We start from the raw sequence: 13,209 nt of genomic DNA, 5'->3' as shown, positions 1-13,209 counted from the left end.
TTCCATTCCCCTAAAGTGGGCTTCACCAACTGCAGTTTATTATTTACCTCCTTACTCCATGATGACTGCCATTCGTCCTTTAGCTTGTTGTGCACCAGCATCATACAGTCTCTGTATGGCATGTCTATGTTCTTTATTCGTTTTCCATGGGCCTGGGCAGCGCAAAAGTCTGCTCTCTCATTGCCTCCAATGCCGACATGACTCGGGACCCAACAAAACGTTATTTTATGTCCTCGAGCAGAAGCTGTTGATATGTTGTGTATGATTTCTCCGAGTAGTGGTACAACTGCATTTTTGTGGTGAAGGGCTGTGAGAACACTTAAGGAGTCTGTGTATATAATACTGTTTGTAATGTTCTCGTTTACTATTTTGCTTACAGCCACTGCCAGAGCATAACATTCAGCTGTAAAAATACTTGCACACTGAGGTAATCTCACAGTTTTTTCCCATTTTCCATGCACTATTGCACTTCCTACGTGTTTTGTTGTCTTGGATCCATCCGTGTAAAATTGTGTGCAATTGTCATACTTTCCTTTAAGAGCTAGAAATTCTTGCAGGATGTGTTCAGGTGGTGTTTTATGTTTAGAAAACTGAGTTAGTGTGAAATCGCACACAACAGGAAGGCTGTACCATGGTGGCAGTGAATTTTGCCTTGATGCAATATTGGGGAGGGCGTTTAGTATTCCTAATTCTTTGCATTTATCCTCAAATCGAAGTAACAAGGGTTTGATTGACTGAGGCCTATTTTTGGACAATATTCTGGAGGCACATTTAGTGACAATGGGGTAGCATATATGTTTTGGTAGGGAGCGTATTTTCAGGATATATGAAAATGTGAGCATGGTCCTTCTAAGTTCTAGGGATGGTTCGTTGGTGTCTACATAAAGGCTTGCGATAGGTGATGTCCTATAAGCACCAGTAGAAAGACGCAAGCCTGAATTTTGTACAGGGTCCAAGCGCTTCAAATATGAAGGTCTTGCTGATCCGTATACAATGCAGCCATAGTCTAGGCAAGAGCGAATGACTGTGCGGTAGATGTGTAAAAGGCACGTCCGGTCAGACCCCCAGTGTTTGCGTGAGAGGACTTTGAGTATATTCAGAGATTTGGAAGCTTTCTTTTTCAGGACGTTTATGTGAGGAAGAAAAGAGAGCTTCCTATCAAATGTTAAACCTAAAAATTTGTGTTCGTGTTTTGCTGGTAGTGTGATTTCATTTAGGTAGATGGTGGGGTCAGTGTGCAGTCCTCGTCTAAGAGAAAAGAGAACAGCCACTGACTTTTGCGTGGAAAACTTGAAACCATTTTTATCTGCCCATGATGCCAGCTTATTTACAGTTAGCTGAATCTGCCTCTCACATGTAGTTACGTTTGATGATGTGCACGCAATTTGCAAATCGTCTACGTAAACTGAATACATAATGGATTTCGGTATTACTTTAGCTATAGAGTTCATTTTTACTATGAAAAGCGTGGTACTTAAAATGCACCCTTGGGGCACTCCAGTTTCTTGTGTGAAGTTTTTAGAAAGTACGGAACGGAGACGTACTTGGAAGGATCGATTATGTAGAAAGTCAGCTAGACATTTTAGCATCCTGCCGCGAATTCCAAGCTCTCCCAAATCTCGCAGGATCCCAAACCTCCATGTGGTGTCGTAGGCTTTTTCAAGGTCAAAAAAGACGACAAGGCAGTGTTGCTTATGTAGAAACGCTTCTCGAACTGTATTTTCGAGGCGGACAAGGTGGTCAGTAGTGGAACATGTTTTCCTGAAGCCACACTGGTGAGTGTCAAGCAGTTTTTGGGATTCGAGGACAAACATCAATCTTATATTTAGAATACTTTCAAAGCACTTTGCAAGACAGCTCGTCAGGGCTATTGGCCTGTAACTACCTGGAGAATTTGGAGACTTTCCAGGCTTCAAAAGTGGCACTACAATGGCCTTCTTCCAGGACTTCGGAATTTTTCCGGATATCCAGATTTTGTTAAACAGTTTTAACAATGCTTCTACAGAGGTTTCTGATAAATGGGCTAACATTTCGTAGTGCACATCATCAGGTCCTGGTGCAGTGTGTTTGCCAGCTGACAGTACTCTATGTATTTCTTCTAGTGTAATTAAAGCATTAAAAGGTTCATTCATGCTACCAGTCATTGGGAGTTTTTGTTTTTCAACTGTTGATTTATACTTTAAAAAAGATTGTGTATAGTGCGTAGAGCTTGAAACTGCAGCAAAATATTCTCCCAATATGTCTGCTTGTTCTTCTATACTGGTTTGTGCACCAGAGGTTTTGAAAAATGGAACTGTGAAGGGGGAGTACTTTCCATCTAGTTTATGTACTTTTTCCCACATGTCCTTGGATGTAACTGAGCTGTTGATAGAAGATACATACCTCTGCCATGATTGCTTTTCAGCTGTGCGGCGGATATACCGAGCTTTAGATTTTGCCTTCTTGAAATTTATCAGGTTTTCATGTGTTGGGTAGCGGCGTAAAATTCCCCATGCTTTATTTTGTTCCTTTTTTGCTTTTCTACATTCTTGCGTATACCATGCTTTACGATTTTGTCGCACCACACCGGAAGTCCGTGGAATGGCTAGGTAAGCGGCGGCAATAATACGTGCTGTGAAAGTTTCATTTAATTTATCCACATCAGAACTGTCCGAAAAGATTTCTTCTAGGGCAGCTTCCTCGCGGAAGAGCGCCCAGTCGGCCAAATTTAGCTTCCAGCGCCGTGGTTTTGTTAGGGTGATTGATGGTGATGATGCTAGGCTGATAATGACTGGAAGATGATCGCTTCCATAGGGGTTGTCAAGGACGTCCCATTTAAAATCTGTAAAAACACTTGGTGAACAAAAAGACAAATCTAGGCAGCTGAATTTGCCAGTGCTTGGAGAGCAGTATGTGTGTTTCCCCGTATTTAACAAACAGACATTGTTGCACAGAATAAAACTTTCTAAAACCTGACCTCTGACGTCAGTTTGTCTGCTTCCCCAAAAATAGGAGTGAGCATTAAAATCCCCAACTAAAAGATATGGCTCTGGTAGTTGTATTAAAAGAGTTTCTAAGTCATGAAGTGTAACGGTTAGATGAGGGTCAATGTAAATGGAGCATATTGTTATGGCTTTAAAATGGAGCACTGTGACTGCAACTGCTTCGTATGTGGTTTTAAGGTCGATTTTTCGGGTTGGAAAAGCACCTTGGACCACAATAGCAGTGCCGCCTGAGAGTCTGCTTGGGTTCTGTCGATCGCAACGAAAGACTTGATGCTTTTTAAGGATGTTTTTATTCTGTGGTCCAAGGTTTGTCTCCTGGAGACACAATGCGACTGGGGAAAAAGATCCTAATATATCTGTTATGTCAGTGTAATTGTTTAAAAGTCCACGACAGTTCCAGTGAACTAAAAATGCCATAATAAAATATTAGTTGAGGATGGTTTAAAAACCTAGGCAGTTGGGTCCTTTGGACCTGTTATTGGGACTTTGTCCCTTCGTTTTCGCTCGAGAGAGCTTTGCCGCCGCTGACGCGGCGGCGAGGAGGGAGATGTGTCCATCACATCCTCAGATGTGTTGGACGTTCGTGCAGAAGGCACGGGTGCACTTGTTTTAGGCCTTGCCCCTTGGGACAAGGCCTTCGGGCCTGCTGACCTGGGGGTCAGCGCAGCCTGTTTTGGGGGTAGTGGAGCAGCACCAGCTACTTCCACCAGGGGCGCGGATGGCACCACCCCAGACTCATTTTTCGTTGCCTGGGTAGGTGCTGAAGACTCCTGTGGTGCCGCGCCCTGCTGCGCCACAGAGGAATAGGAAGGGTGTTGGATTGAATATCGTTTGCGTGCTTCGGTGAACGTGATGTTTTCTGTTACCTTTAGAGTGATTATGTCCTTTTCAGTCTTCCACACCGGACAGTTACGCGAATAAGCAGGATGGTTGCCCTGACAGTTTGCACAGAGATGGGGTTGAGCTTGACAGTCATCGGTTTGGTGCTCATGTGCAGCACACTTTGCACAAGTGAGTCGGCCTCGGCAGCTCTGAGCACCGTGACCGTACTTCTGGCAGTTAAAGCAACGGCGTGGGTTCGGAATGTATGGTCTCAGGTTGAGTTTTGTGTACCCTACCTCCACAGACTCGGGGAGTACGCTCAGTGCAAAGGTAAGGACAAAGTGTTTAGTCTCGATTTCTTTGTTGTCACGTCTTATTTTTATTCGGTATACATTTGTCACGTGTTGCTCTTTCAGCCCTTCCAGCAACTCCTCCTCTGTCATGTACTTTAAATCTTGGTCAGAAAGAACACCGCGAACAGTATTCAAAGAACGATGTGGGCTAATCACAACAGGAATGTCACCAAAAGCGCTGACTCCTGAGAGTTTTTCATACTGATGATGATATAAAAGTTCCAACAGCAGGTCTCCATTTGCAAGCTTCTTGATTTTGTAACCCTTGCCTATAGCTTCAGTCAGTGTCTTTGCAACAATGAACGGTGAGGCTTGTCTTGCTGTCTTTTCTGAGTGCTCACTATGAACTACATGAAAGTGTGGGAAGGTGCTCTTCGTTTTCAAAAAGAACTGGGCAGTTTGGTCGGTGCGCCCTCGTTTCGAAGGAGGGCGATCAGTTGAAGAAGAAGAGGAAGCCATAAAAAAAGTATATTGTTCGGCTGCGGTGCCAGCCACCCACCATGGAGCCCAACGAGGGGACGGGACAGGAGTTGGCAATCAAGTCCTGCCCACGCCAGCTGTACACCGTAACTATAACCCAATATGGCGTAACTCAGGGTGGTTAGCCACACAATGTTAACCCTCGCCGCCTGGAAGTAGGAAGAAACGAAGAAAGGTAAGAGAAGACAGGAAAGTTGTAAGAGAGGGGATAGGAAAGTGAAAGATGGAGGGGAGGACAGGAAAAGGCGACTGCCGATTTCCCCCGGGTGGGTCAGCCCGGAGGTGCCGTCTGTGGGAAGCGTGGGCCAAAGTGGTGTGTTGCCTCCGCCGAGGGGCCTTAAAGGTCCAAAACACTCGGCATCGGCTCAACCACCAGGATCCCCTTTTCCCCAGACACTGCGATGCCACGCACGGCTAAGCGTGGGTGCTCGGGGTCCGTGGTGTCGCACAGCACACGCAAACATCTGCTTTAACAGATGCCCCCTGCGGGGTCGTGATGAAGGAATCAAAAGTTGTTATTTACCTACCTACTCGTCTCGTTGGGAATATTCTCCGCTGCAAACAGCAGGTATTTCGTTTATTTAGTTTTCGAATTCTACCTAAGTACTTCGGTAACATGTGCTGCCTCTAGTGAACTAGAGGACTGTTTAAAACCTTTTTACTCCATTCTTATTTAGAGTGAATAGCTAGATTGGCCAGATATGGACAGTTATTGATTGGCAGTTTCCCAATGGGAGGCCTAAAGGCTTAGCGAGGCATCCTGACCGGTACTTCAGTTCATGGATGGACTGCTGCACAAATGTCGTGACCAAAACTAATATAAATGCGCTGCCGCATTACGCCTGGCACCACATCCATCGTTTCCAAACCATTACCAAATCGGTACGTTTGGTCAGTGTTCGTAGAAAATTAATGCTCGTCTCAAAGTGATTCCGCAGCGGCGATATTGATTTGGTTCAAAAGAAAACGCTGCTATAGTACCGATGGACATGACGCATAGATAGGCACGTAGATGTAGTCAAAGCTAGTGCTTCACAGAATTCTATCACTGTGATTAACCTTGCGCAATCCAGTGGAAAAATAAAACACCACCACAGGAACTGCACAGTGATGTGCTTCGATTCCGGTATTGACTCTCTGCAAGGCTGTTGCAGAAAGGGATGCTTTTGTTGCTTCAGAGTTATACCTACGAAGTATTATTGATTGGAAGCTCGGGAATCGTATTGGCGTGTTATCAGGCGCCATGCAGGCGAGCAGGACTGAAAGCAGCTACGTTGGACCTTGGTTTTAGCTGGAACCCCCGCGTACGATGATCGCTATGCGCAAGGCAGAAAAATGGTGGCATCCTATAATGGTCGTGACACAGTGTCAAGCGTGTGGAAGCGAAAACAGCGCACTGGGACTCTTCCTGTATGGCCTTCATGGGCTGCTAACACCGAATGGTTATTCACCGAAATTACTGATTGATTTCTATGTCATAAGAAGAATGTCCAGCGATGGAGAGAAAGTAACATTACATATGGCATAAAATGGTCATATATACGGCGTATCAATAATCTATATCCCTACCCTTTGAGTTTTCTCTCTGACAGCCCTGCTACCCTTGTCTTTAAGAAGGTGTGATGATCGATGCTCGAACGTTCTGTATAACCTGAATGAAGACAAAAGGCGGCGTACAACCTGAATGGGATATTTATAACGTGCCGAACTTCAGGTGAATATAATTATAAAAAACAAGAGCAGAATCGTAAAGCAGCAGAGCTCCGAATGCACACTAGATATCCTGAACACCAGCGTAATTTATGCAGACTTTTACTGTACCCGCTGTCGAAATTATTCTCTTACGCATTGTGTGCAACACCAACCAGATTACATACTCCAAGGTAAAAACTGGACTGTGCTTTTAATTAACAAAACGACATAACATGGTTACTTATAATTAGCTAATTATTCTCTTAAAGTAGCAAAACACGAGACAAAAAAGCACCTAAAAAGCTTTAAAGGCACCACCTCCTCTATCATCTGCCCGCACGAGGCAGCGGAGACGGCTCAGCTACAGAGCCAGTAAAAGCCCGTGCATTTTCTTTTCCTTCTTCATACAGCCACAACAACGGCGGGAGCTAGCCTGTCACCATATTTTTATCTGTTGTAGGCCGTCATTGCACCCGCTACCGTTTCGGTTGTGGACGACGGCTGTTGCGACACGCGTATTTGTCTCCCTCTTCGTTTTCTTTCTTTTCTATTTTCTCTTTTGTCCGCATCTTCGTTTTCTTTCTTCCCTATTTTCTCTTCTGTCCGCACGAGGCAGCGGATGTGGCTCAGATACAGAGCAAACTCGGGGAAGGTGGAGGGAGGTGGTGAAGGGTGGCTGATCCTGGAACTGATGGGGCTGGGACAGGTAGGTCACCGCCGCTTGCGGCGGGTGTAAGCCTGCCACCGAATTTTATCTTTTGTAGGCCGTCAATGCACCCGCCACTGCTTCAGTGGGGGATGACGGCTGTTGTTGCAGCGCGTGTCTTTCTCTCCCTTTTATTTTCTTCTCGATTTTCTCTTCTGTCCGCACGAGGCAGCGCAGGTGGCTCAGCAACAGATCAAGTATAAGGCCCGTGCATTTTCTTTTCCTTCTTCCTACAGTCACAACAACAACAGCTAGAGAGCCAGTAGTAGGCCCGTGCATTTTAGTTTCGTTCTTCCTTCAGTCGTAAAAACAACAACCGGTGGCAAGCGTGAATATTCCCAGCCCGGTAGGGCTAGGAGCAGCCGCCCTTCGACCTCCCACGTACCCCTCCTATTCGGTCTTCGTGTGACACTAATTTTGCCCTTCAGATGACCTTGACCTAGTGAAGTGTGCGTGTCCACGATTTTGCAGTGTTCACCAAAATTTATACTGCGTCATCCTTCCTCGAAACCCGGGTTCAATCCCGACTGCGGCGGCTGCGTTTCGATGGAGTCGAAAGAAATGAGTCTCCGTGTGCTGTGCGATGTGAGCGCACGGTAAAGATCCCCAGGTGGTCGAAATTGCTCGGTGCCCTCCCCTACGGCTCCTATTTCTCCTCACTTTCACTCACACCTTCCTCTATTTCCTTACGGCGCGGTTCAGATGTCCACAGAAACAAGGGTGACCGATACTGTGCCTTTCCTTTCCTCTGAAAAAAATTATTATTAATATTATAGCTGTCAGCGTCACGGAGGTTTTAACCTTGATCAACCTTGAAGGGGAAAGACAGATACTGCGCTAAAAAAATAAAGATGAGCCCTCACTTGGTGGCCCCCACGCAAAAACACGAACGGAGACGCGACTGCACCTTTCTTCCCAAAACGAGATCCCAACCGCAAAAGAGGGATAGAAAGAAAGAAAAAGGTGGGAGGGCTGGGACCACTCCTAAAAGAGCGGTGAAGGTAATCTCATGCTACTGTCACAAACGCCCTCCTTTACGGTCAAAAGAGGCGCGGGATCCTCTTTACGGTTACCCGTCGTCCCTCTATGAGGTTTGAGAACACATTTAAAAGTTAGGCCGGTCAATCCGTCAGGTACGTGTGTCGGTGTGTGACTGAGAAATAAGTTCAAATAGGTCACTTTCTTTTACAATAATCTAATGTTTTTAAATAGCAGGTTAATTACACTGCATAATAATAGAGTACAATAAAAAAAAATAAAACGCCAGGACAAGATATTGATAAAAGACGACTAATAAAACCCGACAATGAACAAAACGGTGCAATGAAAAGAAGACTATAAAGATAAGAAAAAGTATTCTAGATATAATAAGTATGGGCAAGAGTCAGATAGAAAACAAAGCGAAAATATTACTAAGTGAGGTAAAGGTTAACAAAAGCGAAAATAATTTTCGATTGAACAATATGTTGTTCACAGACTGCAGTTTGTGGCGAAATGGAATTCTCACGGCTTTCTTGCTAGTTGAGGCGCCGAAGGCAGGTTTGTCCGGTAGAAGAGGCCGTATAAATGAGGAGAACGATGCGTCGAACGCGGACCCCGTTAAACAAAAGGCACATACTCCCTTCGTGGGTATGGGCCAATTATCAAGGAAGAAGAAGAAGAAGAAGAAGACGATTTTCCAGAGTGGCCGCGAGAGAGGCCCGGAAGACTGAATCTTCCCAGAGCGCACTGGCGTGGGCGTTCTGCGGTCTGTCATTTTATACACTCGGCTTACTGCGCCGCGCCCGCGTCAAGGACGTGCGGTCGCTGCCCAATCGGCGTGTTGAATCTTGCTCAGATGAGCCGCGGGGTCCCGTGAGTTTCGCTCTATATCTGATGCAGAAGCTCCCGTAACTTCCACTGTATAATAGGTAAGGCAGCTTGTGACACATACGATCAGCCAATTATCGTTAATTAATCCACTCTCTTCTATTTCTTAAGCACGAGCGAATCTCGGAACGGGCAGCGTTGGCTCTGGTAGCCTGAAGAATCCACGGCGTGGCAAGACCACTCCGAGTCTATGACTTAGTTTGTGTGGCCGGCCGCCTCGTCAAACCCAATCTGTTTGCATAGCCTTACCCGCAGTCAGCGTTTGAATAATCCAAGCCATGGGGTACTCCCAGTTCCCGTGACTTTACTTTTCTGTTTTTATTTGTACTACCAGGATTTAAAACACGCTGTCCTGAGCTACATCCCAATGAGGTCTTTGTTGATAGCTGCATGTATGTCCACAAAGCATTGTAATGCTCTTTGTTAGCACGTCAGTGCTTGGTGCCTTTCTCTAGCAGCAACTGTTGGTCATTTGTATTCAAAATGAATGGAAGACTTCATGTTTTAATTACTTCCACCACTATATTTTTTCTATACTTACCGTTCAAAACATGAGGAAATTAAAAATAAAACAAATTAGGGTGCACTCAAGCTTCGCCATAATCTTTAAGCCGTATTGTCCATGCGTGAATACTTCTATGTTTGGTTAAGTCTTCTTTTTCGGGAAGTTAGTGAGCGGTATTTCCACCAGTTTAGCATAAGAAAAAAAAAAGGCTGTGCAAAAATTTATTGCAAATGTATTTATTTCATACTACTTTTGCATTATTTCGTCCCGATGCTCAACAGGCCTAATGAATGCATTATAAAATACTAGGAGTGCCACATTGCATATTTTTTCAAATATGTATATGTTAGAAATAAATGTTTGCTCGCTTAGTATGCTTCTAATATATTAACAACGTGCTTTATTGCACGTTGTTATTGGTGCATCGGTGCATTGTTTATTGGTGCATAACAACCTGTTATGCACCAATAAATAGATAGCTCACTGGCCAACTATACTTATCTGAGGTATGTATGTATGGTTCATATACCTCTAGCAAACTAGAGTCTACCTAGTGTAGGAGACGTACGCATGCTAAATGGGAAGCCAAAAAGTATGACGTCACCCCGAAACATTGCATAAAGAACATTATGTCACAATTTCGATAAGAAATGGCACGTATTTTTTCAATTCTGAGTTGCGTCTTCGCCTTTTCGGTCGAGTGTGCTGTATACTCTTCGGGTAACATTCAATGGGACTGAGAGAAGTGTTGACATATATGCGAAAATACATAGAACTGAACCATGAAAGACTTTCGCTGCAAGAACTTTTGGTTTAAAAGAAAGCTTTTCTGCTTTAGTTTTTCAGGAGCGTGCATGGAAACAGAATAGCGATGACTAGGGCGAATAAATTTAAAATTCTAAGCAGCCAAATGAAGTGATTCCGAACAACAAATGTCGGGACAATGCCCTGAGAGGAAGGAGAACCTAAAGAAAAAAAGTTGCTTCAAAATGCATGCATGCAAATGAAAACGTGATTATTTATTCCGCGTGCGAACTTGTTTTACTTTTTTTTTTTGTTCTAAAAAGTAGTAAGGTTGAGCGACGCGATTTGCGGTACCCTTTTCTCCTCTACACAAGTCAACATATAACCCAAATAATAAACAGAAACATATGATGCGTTGCGCGTAGCACCCAAGGCAAAGTGAATTCGACATTTGTGTCTAGTGTTTTTGTTGTTTCATTTTATTTTTTCACGGCTTCAGACAGAATTTATGCAGAATTTATGCAAGTTCGTAAGCTAGATGTCCTTTATCTCGAAACCTTTGCTGACTTTCTCAAATACACATTGGTAACCTGGTACTCTTCCCTCCTCCTGGACAAATGCACGTGTCTCACCTCCAAACCGGGTAAACTCATTGCCCTGGAACACTCTTCTCTTCCTTCTGCAATGCATTTATAAACGCAAAAAAAATAGGGCGCATTGCCATTCGTATTTGAGGTTTTAATCTCTTTTTTTTTTTTTTTTGTTGCGAGTTGTGTAAATAGCATTATAATAAGCTCGGAAATGCTGAAAAAGTGCCGAAAACTCCACCACGAATTAAGTGCGATAGCAAGTGTCGTGCAGAGGCAGTCGAATACATCCTACGATATTTTCAAAAAGAAGCACGAAATATATGAAGAAAGAAGCAAGACGTGACTGAAACTGCTATTCTACGTTTTTCTGTTGTTACTACCGGTCTCACGAAGGTGCGCTCCCCACAATGGTAAGTTGTGATGTCATATTTTGTTATGTTACGTTATGCAGCTATTTTACGGTATGCTATGTGTTGAAGGTTCTTTATTTTACGTAGTTACGTTTCGTCAAGTAAGTTTTAACTTAAAAAATTACATCTGATTTGCGTAGTTAAGTGAATGCGCAGTAGGTGCGGAGCTCTGCTTACCGCTGATATACGTTTCTGTGGATTTTACAGTTTGTTATGCTCCGTTTTGATTTGATATTAAACCTTCTCGTGCATATGATTCCACTCGCTGTAGATTGTTTATGTTGATTTTTACAAATTTATTGCCTACGAATGAACGCAGTTTAATTTCTCTTTCAAATATAGGTGTAAATAAATATTATTTATTTATTTATTTATTTATTTATTTATTTATTTATTAATTTATTTATTTATTATGTCCGATGCATTCATAGCCCCCAAGGCATTATTCAGGGGATTGGCGTAAAAATATAAAATAATACTTGTAAAGACGTATGTAACGCATACAAACAAATGCCTACAACAATTTAATAATAGTAAGAAAGAAAAAGAAACTGTCTGCAAGGAATAATATAATTGGAAAAAAGCATACAATATAGTAATTAGGAAGAACAACAAAGATAAAACGAATGAATTCACAGAAACAGCCCAAAAAGTAAACAGAAATATATTGAACCATTCGTAGAATCATTGAGCAAGCAAGGGGGCACGACGTATGAAGGCTATAAGTGAAACAAATACGCACAAAAAAGGCACATTGCTAAATACACAATATTCTAAATGAAGTCAGCCAAATGGTAAACCATAATATAATCATAATTTTGTCCTAAACTCACGAGCTCCCTTTGCTGCTGCTATATCTGTTGGTTCCACTCATACGATATTTTTGTAATGATAGAATTTATGTAGGATGTTAGTGTATATAATTGGTGTACAGAAAAGGCAAGGCGCCGTTTCTGTCATATTTTTCCATATAGACCTGAATGGCACCGTAAGGAAAAGAAGGAAGGTGAGAGTGAAAACGGAAACGGAGAGAGATAGGTGCAGTAGCGGAGGGAACAGAGTAATTTCGTCCATCTGGGGATGTTTAACGCGCACTTTCGCGCAACCCACTGATGCCTCTCTGTTTAAATGAGCACAGGTTGTGATATGTACGCCTCTGTGTTTGATGAAGGCGAAATGGAGAGGTGTGGTTTTGTTGTTGCGACTGTAGGAAAAAGGAAACAAACTTCACGAGCCTGCCAACTGACTCTAGTTGAGCCATTCACTTGCTTGCTTGCTTGCTTGCTTGTGAAATATCCTACAATCAAAGAGGACGCGTGTCCCCAGGGCCATTTTTCTATCCTATCTCTAGTTGCACTAGTGAGCAGAAAACCATACCACCGCTTCCTCGTGCGGACAGAGGAGAAGTGAGAAATGCGAGAAAAAATAGAAAGATAGACTTGCCTCGCAACAGCCTTCATCCGCCAGAGTGAAATGACGGCATGTATCACAAATAGAGATACACAGTGGCGAAGGAGCCTCCAACGCATAGGGCTTGAGGTTCCCAGAGAGCCAGGAAGCAGCCACCTACGGAGAGGCGTCCAGCTGCGATATCAGTGTACGTTTGCTTGGGAGCAAAAGCGTCCATATTTACGGGGCATTACCGCAATTTTCTAGCTTGTAGTAAGGGCTAATATGTGCGGCGTAATAAACACATACGCTATAATATTTCTAAAATACGAGTTATAATGTTCATGTACGTGAACGAGAAGCGTAATTTCAGCTAACGCAGCAAGAATAATGCAACCAAAAGAGGAAAAAAAAGAAAGGCCGGCAGATACTTTTGAGGGCGTCGTACGTGCTGGTAATGGTAAAAAGAAATTCTGAAGTTTCTCTTACACTACAGATGGACACCGAAAATAGATGTAGTGTCCGATTATTTAGAAGGTTGGCGGCGTCTTTGATGCTTTTATTTCGAACTGTTGCTCTTTTACGCTGCGAAACGAGAAATTCTGGAAACAAAGCTTCTGTTTCACTATGCCATTAGCAAAACTTTCTGCACTTTGGCTTTTGTG

The sequence above is a fragment of the Amblyomma maculatum genome, chromosome 9 (assembly GCF_055883805.1).
Source record: "Amblyomma maculatum isolate TAMU_Amacu chromosome 9, ASM5588380v1, whole genome shotgun sequence".
NCBI lineage: Eukaryota > Metazoa > Arthropoda > Arachnida > Ixodida > Ixodidae > Amblyomma > Amblyomma maculatum.
This window is presented reverse-complemented; position numbering follows the sequence as displayed.